The 21,790-nt window shown below is 40.0% G+C and overlaps 1 protein-coding gene across 4 annotated transcripts in view; it reads left to right on the top strand.

Moving 5' to 3' along the window:
• Positions 1–964: 964 nt before the first annotated feature.
• The window catches only part of Pde9 (phosphodiesterase 9), a 288,656-nt gene continuing 267,830 nt past the window's right edge, over positions 965–21,790 (top strand). The window contains exons 1-2 of one of the 4 annotated variants that reach the window (XM_033466573.2): positions 965–1,203; positions 2,422–2,711. The gene's annotated coding sequence lies outside the window, so the exon portion shown is untranslated. Of the gene's footprint in view, positions 1,987–2,421; positions 2,712–21,790 lie in introns of all 4 variants that reach the window. The other 3 variants (XM_033466574.2, XM_076528769.1, XM_033466575.2) reach the window with 3 other exon arrangements.

Genomic DNA, 21,790 nt, shown 5'->3' with positions numbered 1-21,790 from the left:
CTGCAATAAATGTTTTTCACGGTATTTTTAAGTACATTATTCTCGTTCGATACTTTAGATAAACCATCAATTAAATCGTGCTTATTTGTAACAATTTCCATTGCGATTTCCTCCTTTAATAATTATTAATAATATACTACATATAATAACCTAACTTTAATATATACATATATATAATAATATACTACATATAATAACCTAACTTTAATATATATGTATATATTAAAGTTAGGTTATTATATGTAGTATATTATTAATACAGTATTATTAGGCCACTTGAGATAATGATTTCACACTAAATCAATGAAGATTTAAATGGAGATCTAGTTACTATAAATTCTTATTATATATATAATAATTATTGTAGGTAGATATCTCCATTTAAATTTTCATTGATTTAGTGTGAAATCATTATCTCAAGTGGCCTAATAATATTGTTGAGCACCCATTGTAAATATATTTCCCAGTTATTTTATTGTCATTTACTATATCCTACCTACAATAATTATAATAACAAGAAAAAGTCGATATGAACGTATTCTTAACTTTGTCCAAAAAGAAGGGTCGTTGTTCAGATTATTGTTTCAGCGCGGTAGATCGGTTTTCCATTCATTAATTCGCACGACGACAACGCGAAAGTTTGGGGGTGGGCAATGAACAGCAGACAGCGAACGACGAGCGGATTTTCGTGGACCGTATGGTCGCATAGTTCGCGAACGGTTCGAAACGGGAAACACTATGATTTCAGTAAACACGATCGCGGTGCATCGTCCCTGGCGAGGCACATAATTTGCAATCGAGCGAGGGCGCGAGTTTCATTCGCGGTCGGCCGGGGCATCGTGGTTGGCTGGCGCATAGAGCGCGAGCGCGTCCGAGCGGCGCCGACCGGGGCCGATCACGGCCGAACGCGCGAAGCGCCAGCGCCGGCCGAGCCTGAACGGAGCGCTCGGGTCAAAATGTATTCAGTATATTCTAAACAAGCGCGCGACGTACTGTCACGGTTTGTTTGCGCGCGCGAACCAGTGTCTCGCCGGGACGATATGCTGAGATATCGACGAGGTGACATTGTAACAGTGATTTGATCACATAAATCGTATCAGTGCACACGCGGAAATCGGTTCGAAATTCCGTTCGCGTTCCTCGGACGAACTCGAACGTGTGTCCGTCTCTCCGCGTGATTCAATTTCGGAGAGAAACAACGCGGTAGAAGATCCACACGAGAGAGAGAGAGAGAGAGAGAGAGAGAGAGAGAGAGAGAGGAGAAAGAAAGACAGGAAGAAATAAAGAAAAGAAGAGAGAGAGAGAGAGAGAGAGGGGGAGCTGGCCAACAGTGTGAGTCGTGTGTTATACGCGAGAGCCTCGCGGTCCGCTCTCGTCCGAGGAGAGGCTCTCTTTCTTTTCCAATCTCGGCTCTTTCGCTCTCTATCCATTTTCCTCTCTATCTCTTTCACCGATTCATTCCTTTTCTCTTTCGTTTCCCCTCTCCCGCTTTTCTCCGTTCGTCTTTCGTGTACGCTCCCTCCGCCGGTCATTTTCTCTCTCCCTTCGAACGAGACACGTTCTTTCTCTTTCTCTTTCTCCTCTCCGGTCCGACGTCGTCTCATGGGGTCAGTGGCTGCTCGATCGGATCCTGAGCAGGAACACACAACGGAGGAAGAGGACGATCTCCCTCGTCGCGAGACTTCGAGCCGCACACGCGCGCGCCACGCACGCAGCCACGCATCCAAAGAAGCGGAAAGAAACGGGAAATAAAAAAGAAAAAAAGAAAAAAAAGAGAGAGAACAGATCCGTTTTACCTCCTGCAAAAAGGTTTCCGCCGAGCATCGTTCGGGGAAACTGCGCCGGCGAGATCGTCGCATAGCTCGCGCATGCGGTCCGGGGAACGTTCGAAAAAGCCGCGGGGAAAGGTGGATTTGCTTGTTGTGCGAACGATGGGACATCGACGGGCCGGCTAGGTGGCGAAATCGTCGGCCAGATCGGACGACGGTATTTCCCCCGGTGTATCCGATGATCGTTTATGTACGCGCGCGCGTGCGTGCGTGCGTGCGTGCGCGTGCGTTGCGTGTCCGTGCGCGCGTGCGTTGCGTGTCCGTGCGCGTGTGCGTGTAATGTGTCTGTGGTGATCGACGCGTGAGACTCCCGTATCGCGTACGCTCTCTTCCAGTGCAGGAAACTCGTGCTCGTTATCTGGCCACTTTTCTCGCGTCTCGTTTTTCTGTTCGTTTCCACTTGGTTTCTTCTCTGTCGGACACCTCCCCCCCGTCTCCGCGCCTCGTCCCTTTCCGGCTCTCTCCGCCGCGCGTAGTATCTTCTTCTCTCCGTTTCGATCCAGCCACTTCTCTTGCCCGCGTTTCAACTGTCGCCGCGGCTCTAACCCGAACACGACTATATATTTTTTTCTGTTCCGTTCCGTGGCGTCAGTGGCGGCGACCGCACGACACCGAAAGAGGACTGCTCGCTCTGCGCAAGTGATGTGCTCCGCCGGCGTTCACGTCACGGCAGGATGAGAGAAACATTCGTGGAAACTCGCCGGACGATCTGAACACGATCTCTCTCTCTCTCGCCCCTCGATCCCGGTGGTTTTGTTTACATAGACGTGAACTGGCCACGCGACTCTGCGGAAACGTCGAACAGGAGGTGAAAAGAACGCACAAGTACGCGTCCCGCGCGAGGAATACACCGGCGGCCGGTGACGTTTTTACACCGCAGAGGTGAGTAACGTTCCTATTTCATTCACGCTGCTGCTGCGAGCTCGGCGAGTCGCGGCCGCGCATGCGTGCGCCGGTCCTCCGCGGATTCTTACGTCGGAGCTATTTTCTTCTTTATTTTTACTGCAAAATTATTTGCCGAGAATAGAACGTGTGCACACCGGGGGTGCAACAAGCTGTCCCGGACCTTACTCCGAATGTATAGTAATAAACAGTTTTTTTGATCGATAATACCGGAATACTAGAACGGAGCGTTTACCCTTGATGGTCGGTCGTTTTTGAAATCGTTGCTTTACAAACTGTTTCATCGTTGAATGACGTTGTAATGTTGCAACGAAATGTGCGCATTATTTGAAACTACGGCGCTCCCTCGAACGACGCGGGTTGGCGGACACCCGCCCCTCCCGCTTACAAATTGTACATACATTTTGCGCATTCTTGCAAAATGGATATGCATAGTAACATATTTATTATATGTAATATCTACGTAGATACATGCTTACAGTGGCCTACGAAAGTGTTTCAGCATCTTATAAAACGGAGTAACTTCTTAAAAATTGTACCAAACGACGTAAATTTTTTAGGATGTTATATATCTATATATTATATTATTATAATATATATTATAATATATATAATATATAGATATATAACATCCTAAAAAATTTACGTCGTATTATATATTATATATATATAATTTGCTAGGCAATGTGTATAAAAATTTTGGAAAAAATTGCAATTGTAATTTTGCATTCTTTCTATGTCTATTTTTCATTTTATTCCATTTATTTCATTTATGTTTGGAATTTTACTCCATTGTATCGTTCTGTTGGCTGGCAATTTTGCAGTATTGATTTTATTGATAAAAACTATTCGCCGTAGCATTCGCCAGGGCATTTTACTTCGTACCTCGTATCTAACTCAATATACATGAACTCGGAACAGCATAGTAATCTACAAATCTATCTAAAATCACACAGCTCTGCAATTGTTTGATCGAGATTGATCTTTCGGTATATATACTTACCATGTTTTCCTGTGGTATTTGATTTTCACGGAACTCGTATATACCTTGCATTTTGTTTCCCGGTAACCGCATTACGAATGCATATACGCGAAATCCTATATTTGTGATTCAATTTACAAAAGTGAGAATTACTTTATATCACTTGTAAATAATTGTGTAGAATATGAGACAGAGAAAGCTTTATTAACAGTGCGAAAGTTTCGTTTATTTAGAATTTTCGTTTATGAGAAGTATTAGGTCTACCGGAAAGTTCTGTCCGATAGTGTCACTTCAAGTTTCAATCCATATGCACATGTTGATTTGAGACATATACGACTATCTCTCTTTATCATTGCATTTACACACATGTACTCTCCTAAATAAACTGAAACAAAGATGTCTCGTGTCATTATTAAGCGAGACGCGATCGTGAAAACATGGCTATCGATGATAATGGCAGACCACATGCTGCTTTGGCAACTCGTCAGAAAATCGCAGAGCTAGGCTGGGAAATTCTGTCCCATCCACCATACTCCCCGGACCTAGCACCCTCCGATTATCACTTGTTTCTCTCTTTGCAAAACTTTTTACAGGAAAAAAATTCAAAACTGAAGCTGATGTCAAGCAAGCACTAGTCGAGTTCTTCGGCTCTAAAAATAAATCATTTTTTAAAAATGGCATTTAAAAGTTGCCATCACACTAGCAAAAAGTCATAAGTAACGATGGAAAGTATATTCTACAATAAATATTATTAAATGTATGAAAATTGTGTTATATTTCGATTCAAAAACGGACAGAACTTTCCAGTAGACCTAATATTAAGAGCTATTACGCAAAACTCGAATCACGTCAAGTCCTTCACGTCTTGAACATCAAAAGGTACTAATGAAATACCACTTTCATCAAAGCTCTGTTTAGAAGCAATATGTACACTTAGATGTAATAGTACATGTCATTTAACATCGCAAGTATTTTATTAAATTCCGTAAATGAATTTATTGATATTGAGAAACATCAGCGACTAAAATTAACCAGTTATAAAATATAAAGGAATTTAGGTAATTATAGAGACTAGTGTGATACTTATAATAGGGAGTCCCAGAATCGGTGGTACAATCGAGGAGGAGGCGATTCTACATAAAAAATCAAATCGAAAGTAAAGAACAAAATTTGTTTCAGTTGAGGCTTCGTTGTCGTGAAAATCGGCTCTGAATATTCTACATTTTTAATAATTTTTGCATTTATAAAGTATAAGTTAGTAACTAAATTACATGTCTTATTTTTATTTTAATCCACTCTAAATTCATAGAAAGAAACGAGTACAGTAATAAATGTAAAATGGACAACTTGTGGGAAGAGGAGATACGATTGTTCGAGCTTTGCACCTCGTTTTTATAATTGTTGATAATTTGCAACTATATAAAGGAGCCACGAGACTCGATCAATCGTATCTCCTCTTCCCAAATTGTCCATTTCTGTTTACATATTGAGTGACAATTGGAGAAAATTTATTATAATTACATTAGTATCATTTACAGGTGATATGTAACTTCTGCCGAGATCCATCCATTTAGATCTGAACTATAGTTACTTCTAGCGTACTCGTTAAATATTCAAAGTTGATTTTCTCGACAACGAAGCCTCAAATGAGAAAAATTGATTATTTTGATTATTTTCGATTTGTTTTTTTTTCATGTAGAATCACCCTTTTCTCGATGCTGGGAGATCGCTGCTAGTTTTGCATCACCGATGCTGGGACACCCTCTATTAAACACTTTGTATGAAATAGTATCGCTAAAAGACGTTTATGTTTGCAACGCAATTAAGTATTACTGCACCGTATGCCTTATTTAGTTTTTGCGTGTTTCGTAATGTCTTGGTAATTTGCTGCGTCTTCGTTGAATTTTCCCAGAAAAAGGAATCTAATGGTCTGCAGCTCCATCAAAAGTTTTATATGTTCTTCAACAGTCCCTTTTCCCAAAAGGCACGGTCAACGTGAAAGTTTTCATTACAGTATATTACTAGCGCAACACGTTGCAATCGCGATGATTACAGTCGTCATTACTTCGTTTAAAATATTTCCGAAGAAACGCGCACGGTTTTCATACGCATTTCAAACCACAATGTATGTACGTTACATTCGTCATTAATGCCGGACGTACCGCGTATTCATTTATTTAATGAGGTGGAACATATGATTCCGGCAACATTTTATTTCCATAATTCTTGGATTAATCTTGCGCAATGCATACGCGCCTCGTACACGTATGATAAATTTAATGATCGTCCACGAGAATGTAATAATGAATTTTAAAATTCGAACTCGTTAGCGAACTCAGTGCTTCTTTAACAATGGATCTCGTTGTATTTCGTACGATCGAGATTTCGGTTTAACCTTTTAGGTACGGCTGAATTTTGCGCGAGGCTATTTCTCTGGACGGCAGAGTCTGATATGTACTGTACAGAGTCATACTGTATATTCTGTCTGTATATACAGGGTGTCCCAAAAATGTCTCGCAATCCGAAAGTGGCGGGTTCCTCAGGCCATTTGAGGCAATTTTTTCCTTTACAAAAATATTCTCCGAGGCACCGTTAACGAGTTATTAACGAATAACAGTGACCAATGAGAGGCGAGCTCGGCTGGCACGAGGCGATCGAGCCAATGAGCGGCACTGGGCTTCGCGCGCTGGTTGGCTGGACCGCCTCGCGTCAGCTGTACTCAATTCTTATTGGTCACTGTTTTTCTGTAATAACTCGTTAACGGTGCCTCGGAGAAAATTTTTGTAAAGGAAGAAGTTGCTTCAAATGATCCGAGGAACCCGCCATTTCCGGATTGCGAGACATTTTTGGGACACCCTGCAGACTGTTGTAAATCGATGTGAAGACAGAAGAAGTGTGAAACAATGCATATGAAGACGATTATTTGATTCAAACGATGAGCCAGTGAGCTACTAGAGCAAGCCACTATAGTGGCGCGTCGTCCAGAGAGATGTCATCCGCGAAAGCCATTATAGTGGCGTGTCGTTCTGAAAGATGACATCCGCGAAAGCTACTATAGTGGCGCGTTTTACCTAAAAGGTTAATACGATTTAAAATCATGGTGAAGAAATTTCGCATCGTAAGGTGAGAAGTTGCGAATTCACACGAATTATTTCAATGTTAAATGAGTGCGCGGTAACGTGGTCGATTTCCCGACGCGCGGATATCAACAAGTGTCCACCAAGTAACAACAGCATTTCACGTCCAGACGAGCGTAAAATCACGAGGCTCCGTTGACCCAAGCACGATTAAAGACAAAAATCGCGGGCAACCCGCCCGTGCAACGATGCTGCTGGTTAGACGAAAGTCAGTTCCATATTTCCGCGAGTCGTCGACTTGTAACCGCGGTTTTTATCATTGGGGAAAACAAACGGAGCTACTGTTATCTTTGGCGTCTCGGCCAAGCCGTTCGTTCATTCTCCCGACAATTAATTATCACTGTTCGACGGGTCATGGTTCGCGCACCGAAAAATGAGATTCTTTCATGAATCTTATCAATATTGTCTAGCAGTCTCTCTCTCGGATAAATACATTATGGAAGTGAACTAATTGGATGACGTTAAATGAAATGTGGAAATATATGTATTTCAGTTCGTGCAACTTTCCACGTTCGTGATCTTATCGTTCTTCATTTCTTGAACTTCATTGGAGCAGCTTCGATTTTGTTAACGTATCTATTATTACGAAATTTTCTATTCGACGGCGATGACTAATTTTCTGGGATATTTGCAGTTTGTTGCTATTGATACAACGAACAGAATACATTTACTCATACTACCATATGACACTATAATTAGATTTTGACGCTGGAACTACCGAACACTAAACGTGACTGATCAAAGTACTCTATCCAAGCTATCCGTCATCCAGTAGTTTTACTTTTTTTTCTATTTTTGTTTCATTTAAAGTCGCATTCATCTTTTTGGGTTATTAGGGTTGTTATATGTATATTCAACATAGTCGCTAATCTAATTAATCTATACTAAAACAATAAACACAATGTAACCATATGTATATTCATATATATATTATATTATTATATGTATATTCAATATAGTCGCTAATCTAATTAATCTATATATATATTGAGTTTATTGTTTTAGTCTAGATTAATTGAATAAGATCGATGTCGCTTAGTAATTTCATAAGGGGTATTTTTTATTATTTCGTCAAAATATATAAAATTCTGAGAACATCAAGATTATGTGCACATTGTTTGTGATTGTAACATGCTGAAATAGTTGCACACCACGTTGTCGCGCGTACAGAGTAAGAGACGACAGGTTATTATGCTCCTGTCTCGAATTACTTAGGAAAAATTCTTTATGCTTGGTTAACGTAACGTTGACGGTAAATCCAATGTCACATTCTTGAAGGATGGAACTAATTTTTCCTTATACTGATTTTCCGTGACAAAGGAAGAGACGCGGTATCAAAGTAATGCTCCCCATTTATTCTCGGATCCCCTTTGCTTTTGACGCACCAACTTTTTAATAAGTTCAACCACATTGTTAGCGATGTTACCAAGATAATGGGGTAATTTCGTCAAAAGAATAGGCGTCCTGCGCCCGAAGACCCTGAATATAGTATTGGGTTGGCAACTAAGTAATTGCCGATTTCAGTTATAGATGTCTCTCACTCCCATTTTTATGATATCCGTAAATGTTATATTATAAAATTATTATTATTATTATTATTATGTTGTTTTTTATTATCCGTGACTGTTAGCAACTGGACAAATTGAATGCAGCGGTCAAGGAAAAGCGACCAGAATTGGTCAATCGTAAAGGTGTGATTTTCCAGCAGGACAATGCTAGGCCGCACACGTCTTTGTCCACTCGGCAAAAATTCATGGATATTGGTTGGGAATTGATGTTACACCCACCATATAGCCCTGATCTCGCGCCATCGGATTACCACTTGTTTCGATCCCTGGACAACTCCCTTCGTGGTAAAACTTTGAATGATGATGACGCTGTAAAATCTCACTTAACTCAGTTTTTGGCCGAAAAGGATCAGACTTTCTACGAGCGTGGAATTTTCAAGTTGTCGGAGAGATGGCAAAAGGTCATCGAACAAAATGGAAAATACATTACAGATTAAACTTCATGCCAAGTAAACAATTTTTTTATTTCATTGAACAAATCGGCAATTTTACTTAGTTGCCAACCCAATATATTCTTCCTAATTGAACCGCGGCTTGGAAAGAAAAATGGACAATTTGGGAAGAGGAGGTACGATCGCAATTATAGTTATAGTTTTTACAGTTATTGACAATCGGTAACTACAAAAAATGAACCGCAAGGCTCGAGTAATCGAATATCCTCTCATTGTAATCCTGAAATTATCAATTCTTGTGTATAAGCTGAGGATCAATTAGTGTAGCGCCGTGCTTTTACGACGCCTTTTTGACGCGCGGGGATCGAACGTCAACCCTACCGGGGTTGTAAGGCCCGGGCTTCACTTGTTTGAAGACGCGTCAGTTTTTAATGGTTATCGGTCCGATTGACCGATTTCGAATGTATGAGCGATTGAGTTCCCGAGTCGAATGAGTCTCCGGTTGTGACGAGTGAGTCTCCAAACGATTGAGACTGTTTGACGCACGAGTGAGACTCCGGATCGAGAATATATGTTTTTGAAGGCGACTGTAAGAATAATACTACTAATGACTGCTCGCGTTTTTTATATCTTTTTCCCCACTTGAGATTCTTGAAGGAACCTCCACCTCCATGCCGGGATGCACTGATTGGTTTTCTCGAAAATTACGATTTCCCAATCAGCGTCCTCCGAACGTTTCGTCACCACCCTCTCGTACCGTCCTGCACGGGCCTTGTCTTGAAGAGGGGTGCGACACGTAATTGCGTGGTTGGGGAGGTCCTCTGGGCCTTGAGATGTCATCCCCGCGACGGTTGGGACTAACTTTCCCAAGACGCGTTCAAAAATCTCAAGTGTTATTGCGGGAGTCTTTTCGGGCCTTTTGGATTTACGACACGTCGCGATCATTAGAAAAGACGGAGACACTGCCCGGATGTTCGGCAGCTGCCAAAAAAGGTCTCCGTCTCCTCAGATGACCCACGCTTGTCCGTGCCATAAACCCTTCACGAGAGAGGTCTGCGGGAGGTTCTACGTGACGGAACAATTAGGAAGAATTGACTGTACTCTGTGGAAACTTTAAAAGCTGCTTTCGCATAATTGGTATATCGGAACACGAACTTATGATCAACAAGTTTTCGAAATGTTTTAATTTCGCACGCTATATGCATCTGAATGACTTCGTCATTGTTTCTGAAGCTGGTTCACACATGCCGACGATGTGTATGCTGATTTTTAGCTGTTTTCGATTCGTCTTTTGGCTTTAACAGATGACGGAGCCGGTTACTGCGCGGTGATCAATTGCTGTGCCTTTGGTTTGCTTTCGGGTATAATTAATCTTCATATTTATCGAATAAGACGTATTGAATTTTTTTATTCGAACATAAACAAGATAAAAGACTAAAAAAATGTAATGTGTCTTACATGGCACGGCAATTACTGTAACTGGCCACAGTAACTGGCTCTGGTACCCTGCTTCGAATGGGATCGTGTCAATATATTAGGAAATAAATAAATATTTCTTCAGATAAATACAAATACCGAAAATTTTTCCATCACACCTTGTATATATTTATAATAACATGTACAACATTTTGAGATAAACAATTTTAGCATGTCAATTTTGCTCTTCTTTTCCAGGCTATATTTCGAAGAATCTGATCGCAACCACTGAATGCCACTGCGTTGTTCCATTTACACGGCTCGCTCGGTTTACATAAAAGTGGTTATTAGTGGAGCTGTTCGCGACTAATCCGATTTCACGGTATATATATATATATATACATATAGGCGCGCGGGAGGAATTCGATTTGATGCTGTGAGAGAGGAGAATGGCTCGAGAACTCTTAGCTGCACCGATTGCATAACACGTGGTGCGCCAATGCGAGAAAGGTGTTAAACTCCTCTCCGTAATCTTCTATTTACTCCGTGTCTCGGGTGTCAGCGTGTCAGACACGTGATCTAGAACCGCAGGACACTCGCGGAGAAAAGGTTCATTACGGGAAATTATGCAATTAGCCGGTTATATGCTCTCGTGACACAACAGAACGCGCGTCTCGGCGTGCACGCGGGAAAGAATCGTAAACCGGGGACACGGTTACAAGTGCACGCGTGCATCGCATGTGCGTCGAGGTTGAATAGCGCATGCGGTTTACTTGACCATGGTGTTTTCAGGGAACGAACTTCTGAAAGAGCTCTGGGGCTCGACCACTTTCCGTTGCGAAGACGATTTCTTTGCTTCGGAAAGAGGATGCATCAATACACCGTACAAAATTGCTGAATGCTGTCGCTTCTGAAAGAGTACGTTTATGTTGGGAACTGCGATAAAAGCCGTAAGAGCATCGACTGCGATAAAAGCTGCGAGAAATTTCTTTCTTTGGGTTTGTTTGCAATGGTACTGCGTTTAGTAGCCTAATTTCAGGTATTTAAGGGGGGGGGGGGGACTCGTGTGGAGCGTTCAAACGAGAGGCGGTGTTTGGCATTTTTTATAACATAAAACCTTGTTGAAATTCATCGATACTTTGCACATATATTCTTTAACATTTCAAGATATAAAATGTTTCTTTTCTTCGTTACATTTTATCGACTTTCAATGAAATAGTACATGTTATTCCATATGGTTCATCCCGTCGACGGCGTGCAGACTAGCATTTTTAAATGTTTTTTAAATGTTACTAAATTCCTCCTTAAGAAATGCAAAATTGTCGGAGATACGCGGCTTTGTGCAGAAAGAAATTATTTTGCCATTAATTTCTAACTTAATTATGCAATAAACATAGTTTATATAATTATTATTACGAAGAATTTAGTTATGCGTATACATGCATTGTTGAGTCAACTCGATCGGTTAATTATTTTTCGAGCTATCCTGCACGCCGATTCGAGAAATGCAGTTTTGAGAAAAATGGGTTTTAACCTTTTAGGTACGGCTGAATTCTGCGCGAGGCTATTTCTCTGGACGGCAGAGTCTGATATGTACTGTACAGAGTCTGATACTGTATATTCTGTGTCTGTATATACTGGGTGTCCCAAAAATGTCTCGAAATCCTAAAGTGGTGGGTTCTTCAGGCCATTTGAAGCAACTTTCTCCTTTACAAAAATTTTCTCCGAGGCACCGTTAACGAGTTATTAACAAAAAACAGTGACCAATGAGAGGCGAGCTCGGCTGGCGCGAGGCGATCGAGCCAATGAGCGGAACTGGGCTTCGCGCGCTGGTTGGCTGGGCCGCCTCGCGTCAGCCGTACTCGATTCTTATTGGTCACTGTTTTTCGTTAATAACTCGTTAACGGTGCCTCGGAGAACATTTTTGTAAAGGAAGAAGTTGCTACAAATGATCCGAGGAACCCGCCATTTCCGGATTGCGAGACATTTTTAGGACACTCTCTAGACTGTTGTAAATCGATGTGGAGAGAAAAGAAGTGTTTGGTTCAAACGATGAGCGAGTGAGCTACTAGAGCAAGTCACTATAGTGGCGCGTCGGGCCTAAAAGGTTAAAGTTTTGTGGTTTTCGTCCACCATCGACACGAAACGACGCGACAGCGAGAAAAGGGATAGCTGAGGACGTCATAAATTACGCTCTTCGAGGCAACTTCGTCGAATTTTACTTTTTTCTCTCAGGAACAAACTTTTATACAACATTCTAGAGATGCAAAAAAAGTAATCGATATTTTTACCCGTCACACGAGTATCTCCTCTTAACCTTTATAAAAGGTGAGTGATTCTGGAAGAATTATTAATATTGGAAAATTCAGCTGTATGGCACGTCGAAAATATCTACGCATTGTTCCATTTGCAGTTTCAACTTAAATATGTATTTACTCTCATAAAATACAATAGAACGTATTTCCATGCTTCGATCTCATCGAGTCTTTAATCGTTTATTGCAGCTCTAATGTAAACATACTCTAATATGTGTGTTGTATGTGTAACGTATGTGTAAATGATACCACGTTATAGTCAGATGGTTGACCTTTGCAATGACACCAGTAGGAAGTAGCATAGTCTTTTAGCGTTTCATATCGCGTTCGAATGAAAAATGTGCCTTTCACGTCTCGTCTTTCCTGTCAAAGACTTAAATAATGGAGAAAATGGGCACAATGTATCTCGATATTTCGTTACACATATATGCACAGATCACATGCTTGCAACTACTGGAATAACACGTGCAAGCCTTGACGTCGTCACTATGTGGACATTCGCCCTCAAAGGGTTAACAAGCCACTTTAATGCTTGTCAAGCGACCCCGATATCGCTTGGCCACCTCGGACGTGGTTCCCTCGAATCTGGCAGAACGGAGAGAGAGAAAGAGAGGAGAGAGAGTGGTGGAAGAGAGAGGGAGGGGAAGGGAGAGAGAGGCAGGGGAAGAGAGTGGGAGAGGGAGAGAGAGGAAGGGGAAGAGAGTGGGAGAGGGAGAGAGAGGAAGGGGAAGAGAGAAAAGGGAAAGAAAGAGAAAGAAAAAGAGAGGGAGAGAGAGAGAAAGAGAGGGAGAGAGAGAGAAAGAGAGGGAGAGAGGGAGGGGAAGGGAGAGAGAGAGTGGGAGGGGAAGAAAGAAAAGGGAAAGAAAGAGAAAGAGAAAGTGAAAGAAAAAGAGAGAGAACAAGAGAGAGAGAAAGAGAGAGAGAGCGAAAGAGAGAGAGAGAGTGAAAGAGAGAGATAAGGAGAGAGAAAGAGAGAGAGAGAGAGAGGAGAAGAGAGAAATTCGCGGTGCTATTTTCGAATCGGGTCGTGCAAAGTTCGAAGTCGCCCACGAGGATTTCCCGCGAAAGTTCCAGGGTCGCGGTGGGTCAGCGGGGTCGAGTCCCGAAAGCACTCGGAATGTATGGGGGATCGTTAAAATTTCATCGAGTCGGGCGTCGTGACGTGAGACGGCGTCGACACTCTGCCGCCGGTTCGTGTTCGGTAGCGCGGAAGCCGAGAGGCAACCAGAAAGCTAGCACAGCTAGAGGTGGATCGACACGGTGCTGCGGCGCCGCCGTTTTAGTCAGTCGCATCTGTCAATAATTATTATCGTCGAGCACGTAGCCGCCGTTGCCGTTGCCGCGGCGGCGTACGCGCACGGTGATCGTGGCAGACGACGACGACGACGACGGCGACGACGACGACGACGGCCACTGTATAACGTTATCCGAGAAAACACGAGCCAAAGCGATATCAACGACCCGTAGATATGCAAGACAGACGCAGCGCGACGGATTCAGTCGGTGGGTGCGGTGCAAGGAGGACATCGGTGCCGAACGGAGTGGGACCCCGACGACGAGTCGAAGAATGGCTGGCTAAAGAACGATAGAGAGGAGAGTATCGGCAGAGATGAAGAGAGACAGTTGCCGATGCGAGAACGGAGAGATCCGCGACTGGCTTGCTTATTTGCCCGCGGTGCGACTTTATAGACAACGATCCTCTCGTGCCGCTAATTTTCCGCGCGACCTCGGAACTATCGGCCGGATCTGCGTTTTCGGGATACCTTCCCGAATCGAAACTCGGTACCATACATATCGATGCGCACAATTTGTCGTTCCGCATCGGATATTGAATCATTGAAAACCCGGCGCTTTGTGTATTTTCATGATACGCGCACGTCGCGATCGAGCTGTGTTCGCTCGATCCACCGTACAATCGTCTGGGGAACAATGATTTGTGGACGAAATTCGATTTCTTCAACTGTCGTTTTTAAGGAAAATTTGCTTTTCTATGTGTTGTCAATTCCTTGGGATTCCAGAATATAACAATCTCAAGATATATATTATATATTTATAATATATTAATATTATATTATTGTATTGTTATTGTATTGATTGTTATTAATATAACAACCTCATATAACTCTCTGTGATTAGATACAGCGTTCCATTCCAGAATATAACAATCTCAAGATATATATTTTATATAATATATAATATATATATTTATAATATATTAATATTATATTATTGTATTGTTATTGTATTGATTGTTATTAATATAACAATCTCATATAACTCTCTGTGATTAGATACAGCGTTATAAAGGCAAAACTATGAAATTAAAATTTTATGCATGTAAGCACTTTATGTTTCAACCGTTTATGCATGTAGAATGTTTTGTAAAAAGTTTTTAGCCCATGTAGAAAGAATCTTAGGTCTTTAACCATTTAAACTTTAATTCGGCTTACAGAGGAATGTTTAAAAACGTTTAATGCAGGACCTTTTTTTTGTATGAAAGTTTACAGTGTTGTTAAGAGGGGCCGCGTATATTTGAACTGCAGTTTCTTGCGGTTTTCAATGCATCAAAATTAAGCAATAAAATTCATCCAGCAAACGGCATTCGTGTTTTAATAATCATTTTCCCGAAAATAAGTATGTGTCCGGTGACTTCTGGACGGGAGTGTACAAGTGCGTCAAGCATCAATTGTCGAAGTTCGGTATTTAAGGGGACATCGCGACCCGTGAAAAATAAACGTGCGATAAAAGAAATCTCATTTTCTGCCATTGTTGCCTTACTTTTATAATTGTAGCATCATTAGATAGCTGAGATTCTTCTGATTAAAGCAATGACTTAATTTTAGCTACTTTCAGATTAATCAATAATCATTAATTATCGAAAAATGTGGTCGGATTTATATATTATGATTAACGAAAATGACTGGAAATTATTTTAAATTTCTTGCACGTTTATATTGTTTAGTCGCAGCATCCCATTGATGTATGCGGACCTGGACAAATTTTATTAGAAATAATAGTAAAAACCAACTATCTGAAGTAATTTATTCTAAACGGTTATTTTCAATATCGTTATTTGAAAATAAAGATAATATCGATTCATTTAAGATTAAGCGATTTCAAATAAATTATTTCGTTGTTTCTTTATTACAAACTGATTATGCCAAAAGAAATCATTCTGAAAATAATAATGAATAAAAAGATTTTATATCACGAAACCTTCGTAATAGTTTGTTTAAAGGAATGCTCTCTTCACGAAGAAATAATCCGCAAAATAATAAAGAAAAAAATTTTATTTTATGAAACTTTCACAACAATTTATTTACAGCAATGCTCGAGAAAAAGATTTTATTTTATGAAATGTTCACAGCAATTTGTTTAAAGCGAAAAACTGTAAACCAGCCTCAAGCATTAAATTTAACTTAATAATTATTATTATTTAAAATGATATTTTTCTAATAATATCGTTTCAACTGCGCATGTCTTTGTCTGTCGCCTTTCGTTTCGTCGCGAGGACTGGGGCTGGGACGCGTAAATTTAACCATTAATTATTATACGCACCGATTTTCCTACCGTGCCGCGAGTTCGGCCGAATCGTTTCTCTAAGAGTCATCGGAGTGAAAAAAAATTACAGCAGCCGAGATGGCAGAGTCTTTGAATGAAGTAATTAACAATAGACGGAGCACTTTGCGCAACTTGTCCCCAGCTTTGGTAGCGGTTTCGCTCTACTTATTCTTGCCGGTGCAGGTATACGCTAATCGCCCGGAGTGCTCCATGAATGGATGCACTCTAAAAAGCAGTCGCGATTCTTTTCGTTGCGACGGTGGGTATCAACTACTGTAAGCGAATTTGCCGGAACAAAAGTAGAACGCAGCTCGTTACACAGCAATCGCGGTATATACTCGCAGTACATATTCGCGAGAGTCGTTACAGGGCTACACCATCGATCGATTCACTAAATTACCGGGAGCAGATAATTGCGGCCAATTAATAGACCATATAATATTGGGTTGGCAACTAAGTAATTGCCGATTTGTTCAATGAAATAAAAAATTCTTTTTTACTTGGAACAAAGTTTAAGCTGTAATGTATTCTCCATTTTGTTCGATGACCTTTTGCCATCTCTCCGACAACTTGAAAATTCCACGCTCGTAGAAAGTCTGATCCTTTTCGGCCAAAAACTGAGTTAAGTGAGATTTTACAGCGTCATCATCATTTAAAGTTTTACCACGAAGGGAGTTGTCCAGGGAACGAAATAAGTGGTAATCCGATGGCGTAAGATCAGGGCTACACGGTGGGTGTAATATCAATTCCCAACCAATATCCATCAATTTTTGCCGAGTGGACAAAGATGTGTGCGGCCTAGCATTGTCCTGCTGGAAAATCACACCTTTACGATTGACCAATTCTGGTCGCTTTTCCTTGACCGCTGCATTCAATTTGTCCAGTTGCTAACATTCACGGATAATAAAAAATAACATAATAATAATAATAATAATAATTTTATAATATAACATTCACGGATATCATAAAAATGGGAGTGAGAGACATCTATAACTAAAATCGGCAATTACTTAGTTGCCAACCCAATAGATGTGCTTGCTCCAAAAGTGCTCGCGCACCTATGCAAAATTGTTCGTTGATGTGAACATAATGCAAATGAAAATGGAACATTCCAGTGGATTCACGTGCAAAGTTGTGCTAGATCATATCATATTTGTATCATCTATCATTTCTAATATAATAACACAGTATCGGGTTTAATGGTGTAATAAAAAATATATAGAAATATACAAATATGACATTGTGACATACGTTTTTACTTAAATATCGCTAAAAATATAAAAATTATTTCGAATCTATAATTATTCACGCCACTGTATACTGTGTTGTATTATTTGTTGAAACTTCTAGAAAAATATATCTTCTAGCAGCGTAAATTCAGATCGCGTAAACTGATATCGCGTATAAAAAATACCGCGTAGATACTGTTGTAATCTACCGCCGTAAAAAGAGAGACCCGCGAAAAAACGTGTCCCATAAATTGAGGAACGGATGTAGATACTATTTCCGTCCATTTCTAACGTTGGGTTTGTCATGCAACGTAGTTTCGATCGTGACAATCCATATGATCTAGCACAACTTTGCACGTGAATCCACTGGAATGTTCCATTTTCATTTGCATTATGCCGATTTCAGTTATAGATGTCTCTCACTCCCATTTTTATGATATCCGTAAATGTTATATTATAAAATTATTATTATTATTATTATTATGTTATTTTTTATTATCCGTGACTGTTAGCAACTGGACAAATTGAATGCAGCGGTCAAGGAAAAGCGACCAGAATTGGTCAATCGCAAAAGATGTCATTTTCCAGCAGGACAATGCTAGGCCACACACGTTTTTGTACACTCGGCAAAAATTGATGGATATTGGTTGGGAATTGATATTACACCCACCGTATAGCCCTGATCTTACGCCATCGGATTACCACTTATTTCGATCCCTGGACAACTCCCTTCGCGGTAAAACTTTTAATGATGATGACGCTGTAAAATCTCACTTAACTCAGTTTTTTGGCCGAAAAGGATCAGACTTTCTACGAGCGTGGAATTTTCAAGTTGTCGGAGAGATGGCAAAAGGTCATCGAACAAAATGGAAAATACGTTACAGATTATACTTCGTTCCAAGTAAAAAAACATTTTTTATTTCATTGAATAAATCGGCAATTACTTAGTTGCTAACCCAATACATAGAACGTGAATGAAGTATCTGTACGTTCGCACCGGCACGGAGAACGAAATCAATCGGAAGACTTGGTATTACCATTTGTTCTACGTTCACGTTTCTCTGCTGATTACAGATACTTACGTAACCAGGAATTGCGTTCTCCCGGCGAGGTATGTTTTTCTATGAATGCATCGGAACGTTGATCGCGAGACTCGCACATGGAGAAGTAGGGATTTTCGGAGCGAATGGGATCCGATAAGATTGCAAGTGTTTTTTTTTCCTGATCGATATGCATATACTTCGAGCAAGTTCGAGAAAAAAATCTCGAGAAAAATCGCGATCGCGTGAACGACGTGGCAATTATTGTTTTACAAGTCGCTCGTACACCAACTGTAGGATTTTGAGTGTTGATAAGGAACTCGAGTGTGCTGCTGGATATCTTGTGTACACAAGAACCGGCAACCGTGTGAAGAGATACGAATTACGGACGTGTGTACGTGTGCGTGGAACGAGACGTTTTAATCCGTGTTTATTCCGCTACCGTTTTAATCGTCAATCTTTCGCACAATGGGAAATTAATACTCCGCCATAAAAACGGCTCAGCGTGTAACACTTAAAAAGCGCGTTATTAAATTGCAAATTTTCAGATTGCCGCGTCCGATTAATACGATTCATGAAAACAGCCGTCTATAAGCAATTTAAATTATTTATTCTCTGTTAACATTCACGGGAATCTTCGATTTATGCGGAGAATCGCGTTGTGATTTTTGTTATTTTTAATGAAATATTCCACCACAGCTTCGTTTTCGACTTTCGCGCGTTTCCAAATGCATACAGAAAAGAGAAAGTATCGCGCAAGAAAAATAATTGGATGAACGAATCGATAATATCAATTGTTTTTTTTTCATTCTTGTTCCAAGCTCTTTTTACAACGGAAATAAGTGTTTAGGTATTGATCATCATTTGATAATGTGCATTAGTACTTTCACTCGCTTCACTTCCGTTTCGAAACCTATAAAAACAGTATTTGATCCTATGGTGAAGATACAGGCGAGATAAGTGTCGTTAGCCTCGTTCGAACAGGTGTGTTCTAGTAATGATAACATCAGATCTGTAATTACTATTAGTGGTTAAGCAGCACGACATAACGCGGAACGGTTGAAATTTTCTTGAACTGAACGCAGATAAAATTCCGTTGCATTCTAACGAGGCAACGTCCAAGTTGGTGTAACTCTTGTCGGATTCGGGGATCAGAAATATCTTTTAATATTATATTACAGGAACTCCGCATGTGTTTATATTACAGATATATTAAGACAAACTATATATAATTCTTTGTTAATCTTGTTTATTTAAATTTTGATTCATTGTCACGTTACATTGTCTGTAAGATTAAATTCTGTAGCATAATACAATTAATGCAATAGTAATGCAATAAATAAAGAATAATAATAAATGCTAAATAATAATAAATGTAATAAAGCAATAATACAAATTTTCATTATCTTTTCTTGGATATTCAATAAAGAAGTATAATAAAACCCAAAAGTGTAGCATTTAATAATAAGACTGCGGATTTTATGCATTTATAACAAAAAAAAAATGAGTAGATTAAATTAAAAAACTGTGAAAACACATTTGAAAAATAAAAAAACATTTGAAAATGCTGTTGCATCATGTTCAACACATTAAAATGATAACAGAAGGAAATAAATGTTTATGTACATAGCTCCTGTGCATTTTGCAATTAATGCGGAGAATTTTTATTTTGCTCAAAAGACTGCAGTCTATTAATAATTTGTAATAATATGACCTGGTAAATATTCATTTATTGTTCATAGATATGCAGAAAACGAATTGAATAAAGAAATCCAACAAATAAATTGAATGTATAAATTGAATGAATAAATTGAATAAATAAATTGAAAAAAATAAGCCAAGTTTTATTTGAAGGAAAAGTGAGTTTCGGTGCGACAACATGGTCGCATCTATGTTTTCCTGATTCGATAAGTCTTGTTGATTAGACAAAACGCGAGACGGCCGTTGTTGTTCGTTTGGCGCACTTCCTCTTTAATAACGTCGCCATCGCAAAATAATAATACGTTTTCGGATTTATAGATGCCTATGAATTTGCAGATTTATCGGTGGCCTCCGGAAAAAAAACGAACACAACGAATGCCGCCTTTTGCTTTGATCGGGACAAGTATTTAAAACCTTCTGGCGCTTGTCTGCCGGTCGCAGAACTCGTTCGATGAATTACTGCCGCGTTTCCGCGTCGCTTTTGTAGGTAGCTACATGAAAATGCTAATCGCCTGCGAATTGCAGCCGCGCGCGGACGATAATCAGTACTCGTCTCTGCGTTTCGGAGTCACCGGCACGCATATCGCGCGCGATCTCTCGGTGGCTAACGATGCTACCAATGATTATTGATAAGGTATCAATAACTTGCCGAGAAGCGTTGGTCTACCGATTACATTGATGCCGATATCGGCTCCAAAGTCCAAGCGAAACGTTTCATTAAGCACGACGATACGTGGTTCACTGTTCCTTTTTCAACATTTTTTTTTACTCGATTTTGAATAACTCGAATGCCTGCGCTGCTTGGACAATATTTCTATCCGATTTTCCAGACAATTTAATGAAACGGAAATTTCGATGAGATTTACTGTTATCGCTGTTTTGTTTTCCGTTTAAATAAATCTATTGTGACGGTAAAAACGACCGGTGCCACGTTTCTCTTAGTTGACAATTACTGAAATTGCGAGGAGTCTTTCATAGGAAATGGATGAATAAATCTCTTGGTTCGGGCATACATTCTAGTCGAAATATCGAGTAGCTTAAATGGGTTCGGTCTTAGCATTTTTAACTCTTTGCACTCGAGTGGTGACTCTGAGGCACCAGTAAAATTGTTGTATCACAATTTCCTTCTTCATGCCTTCTGCTTTCTTCTGTTTTATCATTTTTGCTGTTAATTTTATTCGCATTTCGTTCTCTCTTTCCACAAATTTCTTTTTTCCTGAGATTATGTTGAGGTTATGTTTGGATTATACCTATCATAATTTTGAACGTTTACTTAGAAAATGTAGCTATTCTACTTACCGTGCGATCTTTACGTTTGCTGCAACAAGAGCACACAGTTCCACAGAGTCCTTTACAAAAAATAGAGAAAAATGGTTATGTCAAGGTTATGTCAAGGTTATGTATAGAAAAATGTTCTTCTTTTCTCATTAATTGTACGCGTGCAAAGGGTTAACTCTAAATTCTCTTAACGATGAGCTTGGTCAGCTAACAATACAATGTTAGCAAATAATAATACTTTTTGTCTCTCATAATGTGTAAAATGTGAATTACACCGCTACTCGACTCTAACATACTCAAATCTTAGTGACCATAATTACTGAACTGCGTGTCTTTATGCATTTATTGCATGTGCAGATTACTGAATTTCAAGAAAACGTATGAATTAAGAAAGTTCAATAGTACAGTAATTTCTCCCTAATTCGTGCTCAGATTGCGT

This window comes from Megalopta genalis, chromosome 2 (assembly GCF_051020955.1).
Source record: "Megalopta genalis isolate 19385.01 chromosome 2, iyMegGena1_principal, whole genome shotgun sequence".
Taxonomy (NCBI): domain Eukaryota; kingdom Metazoa; phylum Arthropoda; class Insecta; order Hymenoptera; family Halictidae; genus Megalopta; species Megalopta genalis.
Note: the sequence above shows the minus strand (reverse complement) of the source record. Positions and strands in the feature narration are given on the sequence as shown.